Source organism: Syngnathoides biaculeatus, chromosome 5 (genome assembly GCF_019802595.1).
Source record: "Syngnathoides biaculeatus isolate LvHL_M chromosome 5, ASM1980259v1, whole genome shotgun sequence".
Taxonomy (NCBI): Eukaryota; Metazoa; Chordata; class Actinopteri; order Syngnathiformes; family Syngnathidae; genus Syngnathoides; species Syngnathoides biaculeatus.
In genome coordinates this window covers 18699958-18715635 of record NC_084644.1, presented here as the reverse complement: position 1 = coordinate 18715635, position 15678 = coordinate 18699958, and the positions used below count along the sequence as shown (strand labels likewise).

At 49.6% G+C, this 15678-nt stretch overlaps 1 protein-coding gene across 2 annotated transcripts in view; it reads left to right on the top strand.

Moving 5' to 3' along the window:
• The window catches only part of oxr1a (oxidation resistance 1a), a 246778-nt gene that overhangs the window by 152759 nt on the left and 78341 nt on the right, over nucleotides 1-15678 (top strand). The window lies entirely within an intron of this gene.

The window sequence follows — 15678 nt, the reverse complement described above, 5'->3', positions numbered from 1 at the left end:
AGGTTCATTGGAATTGGGGTTTATACTTTGTACACTAAGTTGAGATACTTGATTAAAAAAATAAGACTGTGGCCAATGTTATGTTCTTGTTTGTGTCACGTCCCATCGGAAACGAGAGTAGGACCCAAATGCAGGAACTCGGAAGACGCAAGGTAGTTCAAGAAGAGACACGTTTATTGTGTGCAGAGGTCGGGGATCGAACAGGCAGTCCGGTGCAGCAGCGGTAGTTGTGACGTCGGGCGAAGAGAACGGATGAGCGGACAGGCAGGAGTCGTACACGGGGAAACAATCAACGCAGGCAGTGTCAAGGAGTCAGGTTTACAGGGTTGGTCGGAGAATGGACGAAGGTCGGTACACACAGGTTCAGTCAGGAATACGAGAGTGCTGGAACGGGACATAAAGCTCAACGAACTGGCGGAGGACCAGTCGTCACCGGGTCCTATATATACGGGGGATGATCAGGCCGCATGAGGCACAGGTGTGTGCCTCCCAATCAGCGCAGCCGCACAGCTCGTGCTGAAGCGGCAGGATCATGACAGTACCCCCCCCCCCTCAAAGGCACGGCTCCCAGACGTGCCTAAACGAAAAAAAACAGACACTAATTAAGACAGGCAGGGGTGGGCGGAAGGGGGTCCGGAGGAGGGCACGCCCCCCCCCCCCCCCCGAACCCCAGACTGGTGGCCATCCAGGCCACCAAACACGAGGCGTCCGGGTGGACAGGTCAGGAGGACGACCCGGACGCCAAGCACCAGGGTCCCCATGGGGCGATTCGGGTGGACGACCTCTATGAGGAACAAAACTGCGAAGCAGGAACCAGAACGAGGCAGGCCACTGCTCCGGACGAGAACCTCCCACGCCGTCGTTGCAAGACGACCAGGGATTGGTCGCCAACGAGGCCAGGTCCTGAAGTGGCTGGGCGAACTCAGGAGTGAAGAAGATGATGGAGAGCAGGACCAGAGCCATGACCGCCACCTCGAAGTCTCTCCAGCTCCTGGGTGGCTCCACAGAACTCCCCAGCTCCTGCTGGACAGGGACGTGAGAAGGCGGCGGCGCCAGTACCGCCCCCTCCTGGACAGCAACTTGAGAAGGCGGCGCCAGTACCACCCCTCCTGGACAGCAACTTGAGAAGGCGGCGCCAGTACCGCCCCCTCCTGGACAGCAACGTGAGAAGGCAGCGACCCCGTGGCCGCCGCCTCCTGGACAGCAACGAGAGAAGGCAGCGACCCCGTCGCCGCCGCCTCCTGGACAGGAACGAGAGAAGGCAGTGACCCCGTCGCCGCCGTCTCCTGGACAGGAACGAGAGAAGGCAGCGACCCCGTCGCCGCCGCCTCCTGGACAGGAACGAGAGAAGGCAGCGACCCCGTCGCCGCCGCCTCCTGGATAGGAACGAGAGAAGGCGGCGCCAGTACCGCACCCTCCTGGACAGCAACTTGAGAAGGCGGCGCCAGTACCGCCCCCTCCTGGACAGCAACGTGAGAAGGCAGCGACCCCGTCGCCGCCGCCTCCTGGACAGCAACGAGAGAAGGCAGCGACCCCGTCGCCGCCGCCTCCTGGACAGGAACGAGAGAAGGCAGTGACCCCGTCGCCGCCGCCTCCTGGACAGGAACGAGAGAAGGCAGCGACCCCATCGCCGCCGCCTCCTGGACAGGAACGTGAGGGCGTGCCCGTCGCCGACAGAGCAGGAACGGGGAGCGACCGCGGGCCGGTCGCCGACAGAGCAGGAGTGTGGAGCGACCGCGGGCCAGTTGCCACTGCCACTCCAGAGCACGGACGAGAAGCGGCTGTGGAGACGTCGCCACCTCCTGGACAGCAACTTGAGAAGGCGGCGGCGCCAGTACCGCCCCCTCCTGGACAGCAACGTGAGAAGGCAGCGACCCCATCGCCGCCGCCTCCTGGACAGCAACGTGAGAAGGCAGCGACCCCGTGGCCGCCGCCTCCTGGACAGCAACGTGAGAAGGCAGCGACCCCGTCGCCGCGCCTCCTGGACAGGAACGTGAGGGCGTGCCCGTCGCCGACAGAGCAGGAACGGGGAGCGACCGAGGGCCAGTTGCCACTGCCACTCCAGAGCACGGACGAGAAGCGGCTGTGGAGACGTCGCCACCTCCTGGACAGCAACGTGAGGCGGCGTCGGGCCGGTCCCCACTGCCACGTGATCTTGCACTGCATCTGTTGAAACGGCAATGTGGGCGTGGCGCGGTGGCGAATCCGTTTCCAGGGCAACGTGAACCTGAGTCAGCAGCGAGTCCGTCACCGTTGCGACGTCAGCGTAGCTCGGCTGGATCGCCAATCCTTGCCGGACCTGGGCCGTGAGAGCAGCCAATTCGGCGCTCTGCCTCTCTAACTGCGCCCGCATTTCGCGACAGAACGCCTTGTGATTTGGCGGCACCTCCTCCCTCTGGGCTGGAAGCCTCGCCACCAGCTGCGGGTCTGCCGGTCTCACCGTTGCCGGCGAGGAGTGGGAGGACGGTGTCTTCGTTGCCGCGCAGTAAGAGACACCAGGGAGCGCCCGGCCGGGGCGTCTCCTCTGGCCGCCACGCGGAGGTGCCGGGTAGATGGCCAAGCGGGTTCCCTCGTACCGATAGGTGCACTTGGGTCTACCGGGCGAAGTCACTCGTGTGCTGGAAACGCGGGAAGGTGGGGCAAACTGACTGGGATCAAAAGCCGGGCAAAGAGACTCAAAATCAAAGTCGTCGGAGTCGTACTCAGGCAGCCCGGCATACAAATCACGGTCCTCCTCATATTCCGAAAAGTCAGAGTCCAGAAGAATATGAGGAGCCGGACGGGTCGTGTTCGGGACGTATTCGTACTTCGCTGGCGGAGCGTAAGACACGGAATCGGAGGACATCAGGGAGCCTACCCGGATCGGACAGGCTTGGTCCTCCGGCAGACGGTCTACTTTGCGTCGGTCCCGGCGACGCCGGGTCTTTCCTGCTGGGTCCTGTGATGGCCAGTTCGTTCTGTCACGTCCCATCGGAAACGAGAGTAGGACCCAAATGCAGGAACTCGGAAGACGCAAGGTAGTTCAAGAAGAGACACGTTTATTGTGTGCAGAGGTCGGGGATCGAACAGGCAGTCCGGTGCAGCAGCGGTAGTTGTGACGTCAGGCGAAGAGAACGGATGAGCGGACAGGCAGGAGTCGGTACACGGGGAAACAATCAACGCAGGCAGAAGTGTCAAGGAGTCAGGCTCACAGGGTTGGTCGGAGAACGGATGAAGGTCGGTACACACAGGTTCAGTCAGGAATACGAGAGTGCTGGAACGGGATATAAAGCTCAACGAACTGGCGGAGGACCAGTCGTCACCGGGTCCTATATATACGGGGGATGATCAGGCCGCATGAGGCACAGGTGTGTGCCTCCCAATCAGCGCAGCCGCACAGCTCGTGCTGAAGCGGCAGGATCATGACAGTACCCCCCCCCCCTCAAAGGCACGGCTCCCAGACGTGCCTAAACGAAAAAAAACAGACACTAATTAAGACAGGCAGGGGTGGGCGGAAGGGGGTCCGGAGGAGGGCACGCCCCCCCCCCCCCCGAACCCCAGACTGGTGGCCATCCAGGCCACCAAACACGAGGCGTCCGGGTGGACAGGTCAGGAGGACGACCCGGACGCCAAGCACCAGGGTCCCCATGGGGCGATTCGGGTGGACGACCTCTATGAGGAACAAAACTGCGAAGCAGGAACCAGAACGAGGCAGGCCACTGCTCCGGACGAGAACCTCCCACGCCGTCGTTGCAAGACGACCAGGGATTGGTCGCCAATGAGGCCAGGTCCTGAAGTGGCTGGGCGAACTCAGGAGTGAAGAAGATGATGGAGAGCAGGACCAGAGCCATGACCGCCACCTCGAAGTCTCTCCAGCTCCTGGGTGGCTCCACAGAACTCCCCAGCTCCTGCTGGACAGGGACGTGAGAAGGCGGCGGCGCCAGTACCGCCCCCTCCTGGACAGCAACTTGAGAAGGCGGCGCCAGTACCACCCCTCCTGGACAGCAACTTGAGAAGGCGGCGCCAGTACCGCCCCCTCCTGGACAGCAACGTGAGAAGGCAGCGACCCCGTGGCCGCCGCCTCCTGGACAGCAACGAGAGAAGGCAGCGACCCCGTCGCCGCCGCCTCCTGGACAGGAACGAGAGAAGGCAGTGACCCCGTCGCCGCCGTCTCCTGGACAGGAACGAGAGAAGGCAGCAACCCCGTCGCCGCCGCCTCCTGGACAGGAACGAGAGAAGGCAGCGACCCCGTCGCCGCCGCCTCCTGGATAGGAACGAGAGAAGGCGGCGCCAGTACCGCACCCTCCTGGACAGCAACTTGAGAAGGCGGCGCCAGTACCGCCCCCTCCTGGACAGCAACGTGAGAAGGCAGCGACCCCGTCGCCGCCGCCTCCTGGACAGCAACGAGAGAAGGCAGCGACCCCGTCGCCGCCGCCTCCTGGACAGGAACGAGAGAAGGCAGTGACCCCGTCGCCGCCGCCTCCTGGACAGGAACGAGAGAAGGCAGCGACCCCATCGCCGCCGCCTCCTGGACAGGAACGTGAGGGCGTGCCCGTCGCCGACAGAGCAGGAACGGGGAGCGACCGCGGGCCGGTCGCCGACAGAGCAGGAGTGTGGAGCGACCGCGGGCCAGTTGCCACTGCCACTCCAGAGCACGGACGAGAAGCGGCTGTGGAGACGTCGCCACCTCCTGGACAGCAACGTGAGGCGGCGTCGGGTCGGTCCCCACTGCCACGTGAGCTTGCACTGCATCTGTTGAAACGGCAACGTGGGCGTGGCGCGGTGGCGAATCCGTTTCCAGGGCAACGTGAACCTGAGTAGGCGGAGAGTCAGTCGAAACTGACACGTGGGCGTGTCTCGGGAGCGGGTCAGTTCCGACTGCCGCGTGACCTCTGCTCGGAACCGCCAACACTGCGACGTGCACTTGAGGTGGCGAGTCTGTTCCCACTGTGGCGTGCACTTGACAAGGGGGCGGGTCGGTCTCCACGGCAACGTGAACCTGAGTCAGCAGCGAGTCCGTCACCGTTGCGACGTCAGCGTAGCTCGGCTGGATCGCCAATCCTTGCCGGACCTGGGCCGTGAGAGCAGCCAATTCGGCGCTCTGCCTCTCTAACTGCGCCCGCATTTCGTGACAGAATGCCTTGTGATTTGGCGGCACCTCCTCCCTCTGGGCTGGAAGCCTCGCCACCAGCTGCGGGTCTGCCGGTCTCACCGTTGCCGGCGAGGAGTGGGAGGACGGTGTCTTCGTTGCCGCGCAGTAAGAGACACCAGGGAGCGCCCGGCCGGGGCGTCTCCTCTGACCGCCACGCGGAGGTGCCGGGTAGATGGCCAAGCGGGTTCCCTCGTACCGATAGGTGCACTTGGGTCTACCGGGCGAAGTCACTCGTGTGCTGGAAACGCGGGAAGGTGGGGCAAACTGACTGGGATCAAAAGCCGGGCAAAGAGACTCAAAATCAAAGTCGTCGGAGTCGTACTCAGGCAGCCCGGCATACAAATCACGGTCCTCCTCATATTCCGAAAAGTCAGAGTCCAGAAGAATATGAGGAGCCGGACGGGTCGTGTTCGGGACGTATTCGTACTTCGCTGGCGGAGCGTAAGACACGGAATCGGAGGACATCAGGGAGCCTACCCGGATCGGACAGGCTTGGTCCTCCGGCAGACTGTCTACTTTGCGTCGGTCCCGGCGACGCCGGGTCTTTCCTGCTGGGTCCTGTGATGGCCAGTTCGTTCTGTCACGTCCCATCAGAAACGAGAGTAGGACCCAAATGCAGGAACTCGGAAGACGCAAGGTAGTTCAAGAAGAGACACGTTTATTGTGTGCAGAGGTCGGGGATCGAACAGGCAGTCCGGTGCAGCAGCGGTAGTTGTGACGTCAGGCGAAGAGAACGGATGAGCGGACAGGCAGGAGTCGGTACACGGGGAAACAATCAACGCAGGCAGAAGTGTCAAGGAGTCAGGCTCACAGGGTTGGTCGGAGAACGGATGAAGGTCGGTACACACAGGTTCAGTCAGGAATACGAGAGCGCTGGAACGGGACATAAAGCTCAACGAACTGGCGGAGGACCAGTCGTCACCGGGTCCTATATATACGGGGGATGATCAGGCCGCATGAGGCACAGGTGTGTGCCTCCCAATCAGCGCAGCCGCACAGCTCGTGCTGAAGCGGCAGGATCATGACAGTTTGCGTGTTTAAGTACTATTTAAACATGCTCAGTCTCATACGTTTGACATCTGTCTATGACCCACTTTGGAGTGTTTGAGTCATAGTTATCTTTAGAAATAGCGGACAGCACAACGACATTGTCCCAGACACAATGCAGCCCACATATCTTACAGCAACATCTGAAGCATTCTAACACAATAGCAGATATTTTTTTGTGATTTGAGTAAAATTAGTTTTTATTTCTGGTTCCATGTTAAAGCCCGTAATTCATTCAAATTTATGTAAGGTATTCTAAATTAAAAGAAATAAATCAATAAATATGTTAATTTTGAAAAAACGTTAACATTTATTTTAAAAAGTCCAACTTATTTAAAAAGTGTCTTCAAAGAGGTCTTTGGAATTTAATTGAAAAAAAGACAAGTACCAAAAAATAGGTAAGCCCATAATTTTACACAACCATTAAATTATATTGAAATGTCAATTATTATGCTATAAATGTAATAACAGGTAAGTGTTCCTCCTTAAGGCATCACCTTATCATGGTGGACAGGTTTGTGTGTCTCAATGATCCGAGGAGCAAAGTTGTCTTCACACCCCATGAACGGTCTCCCATGGCAAAGAGGTGCTAGGTGAGGGACCAGACAAAACACAGCTCCATAAACCCTTATGATGAGTAAAAAGAATGGATCAAGGTTTCCCTTGCCCTGACAAGGTGAGGGATGCCATCGAGCAGAAGGAGTCCCATCGGGCCATTTTGGGCTGTGGGACTCCTGAGGCAGCTGATGGGTACCGGCTGGCCAAGCGGGATGGAGCTTTGGTGCACATGGGAGTCATGTCGATGCATGCTATCTTATGTTTTAGCATGCATGCATACTACCTTATGTTTAAGATGGCATATGTTTTACCCTGCCTGAACCCAATAATACTTTATTTATGTTAATGTAAATACAGAAATTGCACCCATAACTGAGACTGCCCCCTTTTAATACGGTGCGCCTTATGGTCACGGAAATATAGTACATTAACATTTATCAGGCAGCAAAGGATTCAAAATCCATTTCTAAAGCTTTCGAGGAGTGGCCAGCAAACACAAATTACCCCAAGAGCCCCGACTCATCTAGGTCACAACGAACTCTGGACAACATCTAAAGAACTGCATGCCTCCCTTGCCTCAATTAAGGTCATGACATGACATCGAAGAAGAGAGTGGGGGAAATTGGAATCCACTGCAGAGTTCCAAAGCAAAAACCACTGCTGACCAAAAAGAGTATAAAGGCTATAAATGTGCATCAAAATATTGTGGAAAATCTAATATATTTCAGTAGATCAATTAAAAAAGTGAAACTAATATAGATTTACTACACACAAAGTGAAATTTGTAGCTGAATATTTATTTAAAAAAAAATAATCTTTTTTTTTTTAAGTAATTTAGAAATTAGGGTGGAATTTTCTTGAAAAAAATGTTGTGTTGTGTTAGCCCTAACCCTAAAGTTAGGGCTAACTTAACCTACCTTTTATAATTTTACACTATTGTAGTTTAGGGTTAAGTATTGAGAAGAACCGAACCTTTAGTACGAATTTAAATGGAACAAAAAAGAAAAACACTTGCCATGATTCTTTGCCCTGCATTTGATGAAACATTCACCATCTGGTACAGTCTTTTTGTTGTTTTTTTTAGTCACACCTCCATCAGTTTAGATGAAGAATGTTTGCATGCATAATTTCTTTTTATGGTATTTGGATGCATCATACAATAGGAAAATTGACAAACATTTCTGCCCGTCATTTTTGTGACACCATTTACACCTATACAACCAAAGTGTTGAATAATTATCCCCCAGATGATCTGGTGAATCATTGTCACTAGCAGTACACGACGTTTGATAATTTTATTTATTCATGAATATTTGTGTCCTGCTGTTAAAGTGAAAAACATGCTCAGCTGCTATAGCACTAACAGCTTTTGAGAGGGGGATTTTCACATCTCTGAAAAGAGTCCGCAAGAGGGTGGCATCCTCTGACAAGTGCAGTTAAACAACTATAATTGCTCCCATTGTCTGGATTCCAAAGCCTGCTTCCTGTACCATGAAGATGTCTTCATTTGTCATCATCTTGTTCTTTTTCTTCTTCTTTTCCTTTTGGCTTGTCCTGTTAGGGGTCGCCATAGCGTGTCATCTTTTTCCATCTAAGCCTATCTCGTGCATCTTCTTCTCTAACACCCATTGTCCTCATTTCCTCCCTTACAACATCCATCAACCTTTTCTTTGGTCTTCTCTTGCTCTGGGAATAAGTGTTCACCACTGCTAATTACATCGTTTTTGCGAAGTCCACCACCATCTGACCCTCAGAGTTATTTTGCTGAATACCGTACTTACCCATCACTTCTTCATCGCCCCTGTTTCCTATGCTAACATGTCCATTGAAATGTGCAACAACTCTCTCTCTGTGGGATGCTCAGGACTACTTCGTCTAGTTCCTTCCAGAATTTCTCTTTCAAATCGAGGAGTGGGAGGACGGTGTCTTCGTTGCCGCGCAGTAAGAGACACCAGGGAGCGCCCGGCCGGGGCGTCTCCTCTGACCGCCACGCGGAGGTGCCGGGTAGATGGCCAAGCGGGTTCCCTCGTACCGATAGGTGCACTTGGGTCTACCGGGCGAAGTCACTCGTGTGCTGGAAACGCGGGAAGGTGGGGCAAACTGACTGGGATCAAAAGCCGGGCAAAGAGACTCAAAATCAAAGTCGTCGGAGTCGTACTCAGGCAGCCCGGCATACAAATCACGGTCCTCCTCATATTCCGAAAAGTCAGAGTCCAGAAGAATATGAGGAGCCGGACGGGTCGTGTTCGGGACGTATTCGTACTTCGCTGGCGGAGTACTGCTAATTACATCGTTTTTGCGAAGTCCACCACCATCTGACCCTCAGAGTTATTTTGCTGAATACCGTACTTACCCATCACTTCTTCATCGCCCCTGTTTCCTATGCTAACATGTCCATTGAAATGTGCAACAACTCTCTCTCTGTGGGATGCTCAGGACTACTTCGTCTAGTTCCTTCCAGAATTTCTCTTTCAAATCGAGGTAACATCCTACCTGTGGGGCATAGCCGCTAATCACATTATACATAATACCCTTAATTTCAAATGTCATCCTCATCACTCGATCTGAAACTCTTATCAACTCCAAGACATTCCTAGCCAGCTCTTCCTTTAAAATAACCTCTACTCCATTTCTCTTCCCATCTACTCCGTGGTAAAATAATTTAAACCCTGCTCCCAAACATCTAGCCTCGCTCCCTTTCCACTTGTTCTTTTGGATACACAATATATCAACCTTTCTCCTAATCATCATACTCGTCATACGTCGTCATACTCCCAATATTCAAAGTCCCTACACACAGTTGTAGGGTCTGTGCATGGCTCTTCTTTTTCTGACGACTCAGCCGCTTTCCTCTTTTTTTGTCTTCGACCTACATTATCTGAATTTCTACCTATCCCTGGCAGATTAACAGTGCTTGGGGTGAGCGTAGTTAGCCCGGGCCATGACCTATCCATTATGGAATTCGTTTGATGAACGCTCAAATATGTTTGGCACTGTTTTACGCCGGATGCCCTTCCTGCCGCAACCCTCTGCATTTATCCGGGCTTGGGACCGGCCTACAGGTTGCACAGAAATTGTGCCCCCATTCGGGCAGCAGATAGTCAAAAAAAGCAATCAAATAAACAAAGTCACCACATAAGATACACAAATCACATACTACCTGTGTGAAAATAAAAAGGATATGGCGATTTAAAGGATATGTGGATGGGAAGGATTCACACCACAGTGGCCCTCACTCTAGTAGTTGAAGGTTGAGTGTACGTTCGATGTTTGGTCCTCGATTTATATGCTACGTAGGTAATGTTGTTAGCACGCTGGGCTAGGCTAACTTGGGCCGAGCAGCTTCAATGTGAACAATACGGCTCCAATTTGGGTACTAACATGTACGAAGATAGGACTTGTTAAATTTCCTATAAGTCCTCACGGCCCTCGTTGTACAAGTTGTTTAGGTCGTACAAGTTATGAAGTTACTCACGTTCGATGTTTCTTCATCAGGACGGTTTGATCACAAACGAGTCTCGTTGTTAGTCAGCTAAGAAGGTAGTCTAGGCCTATAAGTTGAAGTTGACGTTTTCACTTGCCCAACTTTCCAGTAAGTACTCACGGTCCTTGATGTATACAATATGTAGGTTTTGCAGGTCGTGTAAGTACTAGCGTTTGATGTTATCGAGGTAGGCTATGCTAGACTAGGCTAGGCCCTTCAGCTTCAATGCAAATGAATATGGCTCCAATTTGTGTACTAAGATTACAGAGATGATGATTTTAGTCCACTGACGTTGTCACCAAGGGCATCCCATGTCGAGAATTCACAACATACGATCCAAATTCAGCACAATTTATTTATTGTACCGTTGTGCAGGTCAGAGCCTACTCAACTTGTTGTCACCAGTTCGGGAACTGGAAGCCAGAAGAAAAAAAAAAATCAGCTTGTTAATTACTCCTATATAGGCTAGAAGGATAATAGAACAGAATGCTTGTGAAACATGGGAGTTTTTGTGGTCCTCTTTTTGAACAAATGCCACCTGAGGTCCATCACTACTGAGTAAACCATCCCAATTGTCTCTTTTTCTTAGATACAACAATGCAAGTTCCAATTTCCTGAACTTCCATTAATCCATCCGTGCATTTTCTTCTGCTTGTCTGAGGTTGGGTCACAGGAACAGTAACTTTAGCACAGTGATGAAAGTCCTCCAGATTTTCCTGGAATTACGGATTTTCAAGTTTTCATGAAAATTCGTCCGGAAAATTGCCTAAACTTAATCCGGATATTAGTTGACAACATTTAACAAACATGCGTTTGAGTTCGTTCGTTGTTTTGCACTAACACGAGTAAGAGTAACGCCCCTCCCCTCGCATTCTCTCAAGACGTCGCTTATTTTGCGTAGTCTTGACATTAATTTACGTGTTTATTTTCATAAACGTTGTTAACTAAACAAGCCTGCTCCAAAACAGCCGGTATTCATTCGGAAATGCAAGTTAACCGTATTGAGCATGTACGGAAGTTCGGCCGAAAGCGCATGTTCAGAACTGCTTTATGTATTGTGAGCGCATTTACGAAAGTCATCAACATCATGAGCCATGTCAAAGAAATTCAGTTACACCAGGGGTGCTCATTGCGTCGATCGCAAGGCAGTGTGACGGCGTGCCCGCCCCCCCCCAAAAAACACATTAGACTATCATCCACCTCGGCACTTGATTCAGGTGTGGCCAATACGTCAAGAACATGCACATAAAGGCGCGTTCGAGCAAGCCAGCCTCCTATTTACGGCAGTCGCGGCGATGCTTGCCCCCACAACAACACATCACGATTGGCCACAGGAATGTTTGTTTGTTACAATTTATCGCTACCTTGTTGCCACGTACGCCGATTATGTTGAAGTAAACTTTCAGCTTTTTCAAAACATTGCAGGTATAGACCATTCATTCATTAATGGTGCATGTTTTTGGGATGTGGATGTGCCCAGAAAAACCCACGCAGCCACGGGGAGAACATCCAAACCGCACACAGGCAGGTTCGGGATTGAACCAGGGACCTCAGAACTGTGAGGCCAATGCTTTTCCATCTGAGCCACCGTGCCACCCCTAATAGCAGTTGCAATTGGAAATTATTATTTCGGAGTTTAAAATGTTGGTTTTCTATTTTAGTTATGTATTTGTTTATTTTATTTTTAATTCACAGTTATGTTATACTAATCCAGTAAGTTATTTTAAGGCCATCCCTAATCCCACCCTCAAATTTATCTGCGAGCATGACTGACCACACCCGTAATATATGAATATATAAATATATATCCCAAAATAAATAAGGCAATTCATTATACTATTAGTATTAGTACTAGTATTAGTATTTATATTGTCTTTTTACTGAATAGTTCACTGAATTAATTTGTCTTGAGATAAGATGGCATATTTTAAGTATATTTTGATGACAAATGTGATTTTGTGCTATCTAGTGATAAGGGGATGGGGGCAAAAAAATCTGGGCTTGGCACTTGGGGAACTTCTGCCCAATTTTTTTTTTTTTTGGTCAGGACTTAGAAATTTTACTTTCAATTTTTGTCTGAATTTTGTTCACAGATATCGCCAGAATGCACCACAGCCATCCATTTTTTTTTCAAAAAATTTCCCTGGGGGCATGCCCCAGGACCCCCCTAGCAAGACTTCATACCTTCTGTGCTCGCATTTGTATTTTCAGGAATTTTCACGAAAGTCCACTATCATCTCTATTTAGCAGGAAAAAACAGACCTCTCTTTCTCCAGCCACCTCATCCACCTCTTCAGGGTGAATCTTGAGATTTGCCGGGCCAGCTGGTAGACATAGTCTCTCCTGTGTGTCATGGTTCGTCCATGGGGTCTCCTTGCGGTAGAACGTGCCCAGAAAAACCTCTCCAGGGAGGTCTCTGGGAAGTCAGTAATCACCACCCTGAGCCACCACATCTGTGTCCTTTTAATGTGGAGAAGCAGCAGCTCTCTTCTGAGCACCTTGCAGTAGACTGAACTTTTCACCCCATCTATATAATGAAGAGCCCGGACACCCTGTGGGAGAAACTAATTTTGGCTGCTTGTATCTGGGAACCCTGGGTCTGTGAGACGCATCCCTGGACCCGATTGCTTGGGTGGGGTCCTCACCCTCCACGGGGGCAGGCACAGCAATTATGGGACATTACTGTCAGTCTTTGTGCATGTAAACCGTGTCCAAAAGCACACATCACTGGGATTCTTTCAATGTAGCTTCTGAATATGCGAAATGTTTGTGTATCCCCCACTTAAACTTTTGTTCTATAGACTACTACAATTTACTTCATTAGTTCCAACAAATTTCACATGTATATCCTAGTTAACGACTCTTGTCCTGCATGCTTCTTTACCTTTCCCTGTTCTGTCCTAACTTGGTCCTGTCCTTCCCTTGTAGCACTACAGCCCTAGGCAATATTTCCATTTAATGTTGCGTGGTTGTAGATATATAATTTTATTTTTATTTTTTCATTCATGCTGTTTCTAACTAAACTAGCACTGTAGAAACCTTGTTCTGTTTGACTGATCGACTCTCAATAAATATTAATGATAATATTTTGAAAAAAAAATCACAGAGGAAACCTTGAAACGCGAATGTGACACAATAAAATTTGTACTGGTTGAAAAAGGATACAAAACCCTCCCTTGTATTTGACCTGACAGCCGAACAGGACAAAAAAATAAGGAAGGAAAAAAGTGTGTGTGCGTGCGTGTGTGTGTGTGTGTGGTGTGTGTGTGTGTGTGTGTGTGTGTGTGTGTTGTGTGTGTGTGTGTGTGTGTGTGGTGTGTGTGTGTGTGTGTGTGAGAAAGTGGGCAAGAGAGAGAGTGAGGGGTAGAGAGAGAGAGAGAAAGAGAACAGAGGTTCCTCCAGACGATGTATGTTTAACAGTTACTTATAACTATAAAATGCGGCTCATGTTGCCATTTGCACAGCCGAAGCAACAGAAAGAAACATTTGCGGTTTACTACATGATGTTATCTCAAGTCAGGAGTGAGCTGAAATATCCAAGTTTGGCAGTGTAAAGAAACTACACTACATTAAAGCTGTTTTTTTTTTTTTTGGGTCATTTGTAATCTAAACAGGAGTCCCACACAGCTGTTGCGAGTCACTTTGATTGGCCACTGAAGCCCAATAGAAGAATTTTTTTGTGTCATTTGATCAACTTGAACTTGGGTCAGACATCACTGTGGTAACGTTGAATAGTAGCAATGTTGCCCGATGTGAAGTTGCAAACAAAAGTCTGAAAATAGATCACACACAAAATTTTTGTTGAAAGATAGTGGAATAAAAGTATAATTTATTCTTCAGATAAATACTCAAAAGTAAAAAGTATGATGGATCAAAGGTAGTCTGACAATTTATCCAAAATTTTACTGGAGGAATGTAGCATGTCCCTACCGAGCTCTGCTTAAATTTTGGTTCAAGTCGGGGAGAGTGTGTGTGTTGAGTGTCTGTGTTTAAGTTACAGCCGATAGGAAGCCCTTGCACGAATTTGCATTCTTACCGCTTGTGTTAAAAATTGACTGGTGCATCAGGAACTGTGTCATTTTTGACCACATAGAAAGATTACACTATATCACAAGTAAGTAATTAATGATCATATTTAATTGATATGACAGATTTGTGGAAAGAAAAAGTGTCTGCTGGTCACAAACTGTTCTGTGACATCCATCCATCCATTTTCCAAGCCGCTTATCCTCACAAGAGTCACGGGAATGCCCAATAAATAATAAAATAAAGCGGGTCATTGGTTTATGACTGTTTCATTAAAATGTCAATTTTCGGAAACCAATGACTGCCTTTAATAGATGTCATGTCACTATCCAAGCCGCTTATCCTCAGAAGGGTTGCGGTAAAGCTGGAGCCTATCCCAGCTATCTTAGGGCAAAAAGCGGACTACACCCTGAACTGGGGCTTTAATAGATGCTCTTTCAAATTTGCTTTGATGTCTTTGTGACTTGAAAACTCCTGGCAATGCTGTTTGGCAGTTCCTCAATTTTTGCCTGATTTGGTCAAACCAGTGGAGAATGGAGGATATAACTACATTAAAAAAAAAAGTGCATACCTGCAGTACTGTAGAATCGGCATGGTATTTTACCGTAGCTAGAAGAAAATGGAATCCTGTATCTTAAATCCTATGCGGTTAAAACAGAGGGGATATTATGGATAATTTGATGAGCAACACAATGGGCTAATATCATGCAGCTACAAGTCATTGTGGGCTACCGTGGAGACGGTGCGATGCTCATCTGATTACACCGTCCTATTCCTAAATGTACCAGTGGGCCCCCCGTAGAAGTTCATTTATTATGTTGTGATGTAAACCTGACTGGCCCGAACAGTTCAAAACTCTGTTATACGGTAAATGCTACTTACCCATGAGCATCTAATTTAATGGATCTAATCAAACCAGGTAACAGATATGTAAAATAAATTGCCCTTGTTTTGTGACAAATTCTCTTTGCAATTTTGAGTTTGTGTTATTACAAATGTTTTCTATTAGAAAAACGTAAACCCAACAGTTGTAGTTTTTCGAGGCAATTGTGTCACTGGGTGGGTGCTTGTGGGAAGAGTCATCATGGTATCCATCAAAACTAAACATTTTGGACAAATTAAATGAATCAATCGAGAGTGCACACACATTTATCCTATAGTGGATTTGTTGGAGTCTTACATAAGGCATAGTTTTTGGATCCCTCAAAGTATTGATTGTAAAAGTATTTTGCACAATTTTAGTAATAGAAAATAAATGGCAGCACGGTGACGTAGCTGGAGAGCGTTGGCGTCACAGTTCTGAGGACTGGGGTTCAAATCCTGGCCTTCATTTGAGACTCTAAATTGCCCCTAAAGTGTTATTGTGAGTGTGACTGTCTGTCTCCGTGTGCCCTGCGATTGGCTGGCAACAAGTTCAGGGTGTATCCCGCCT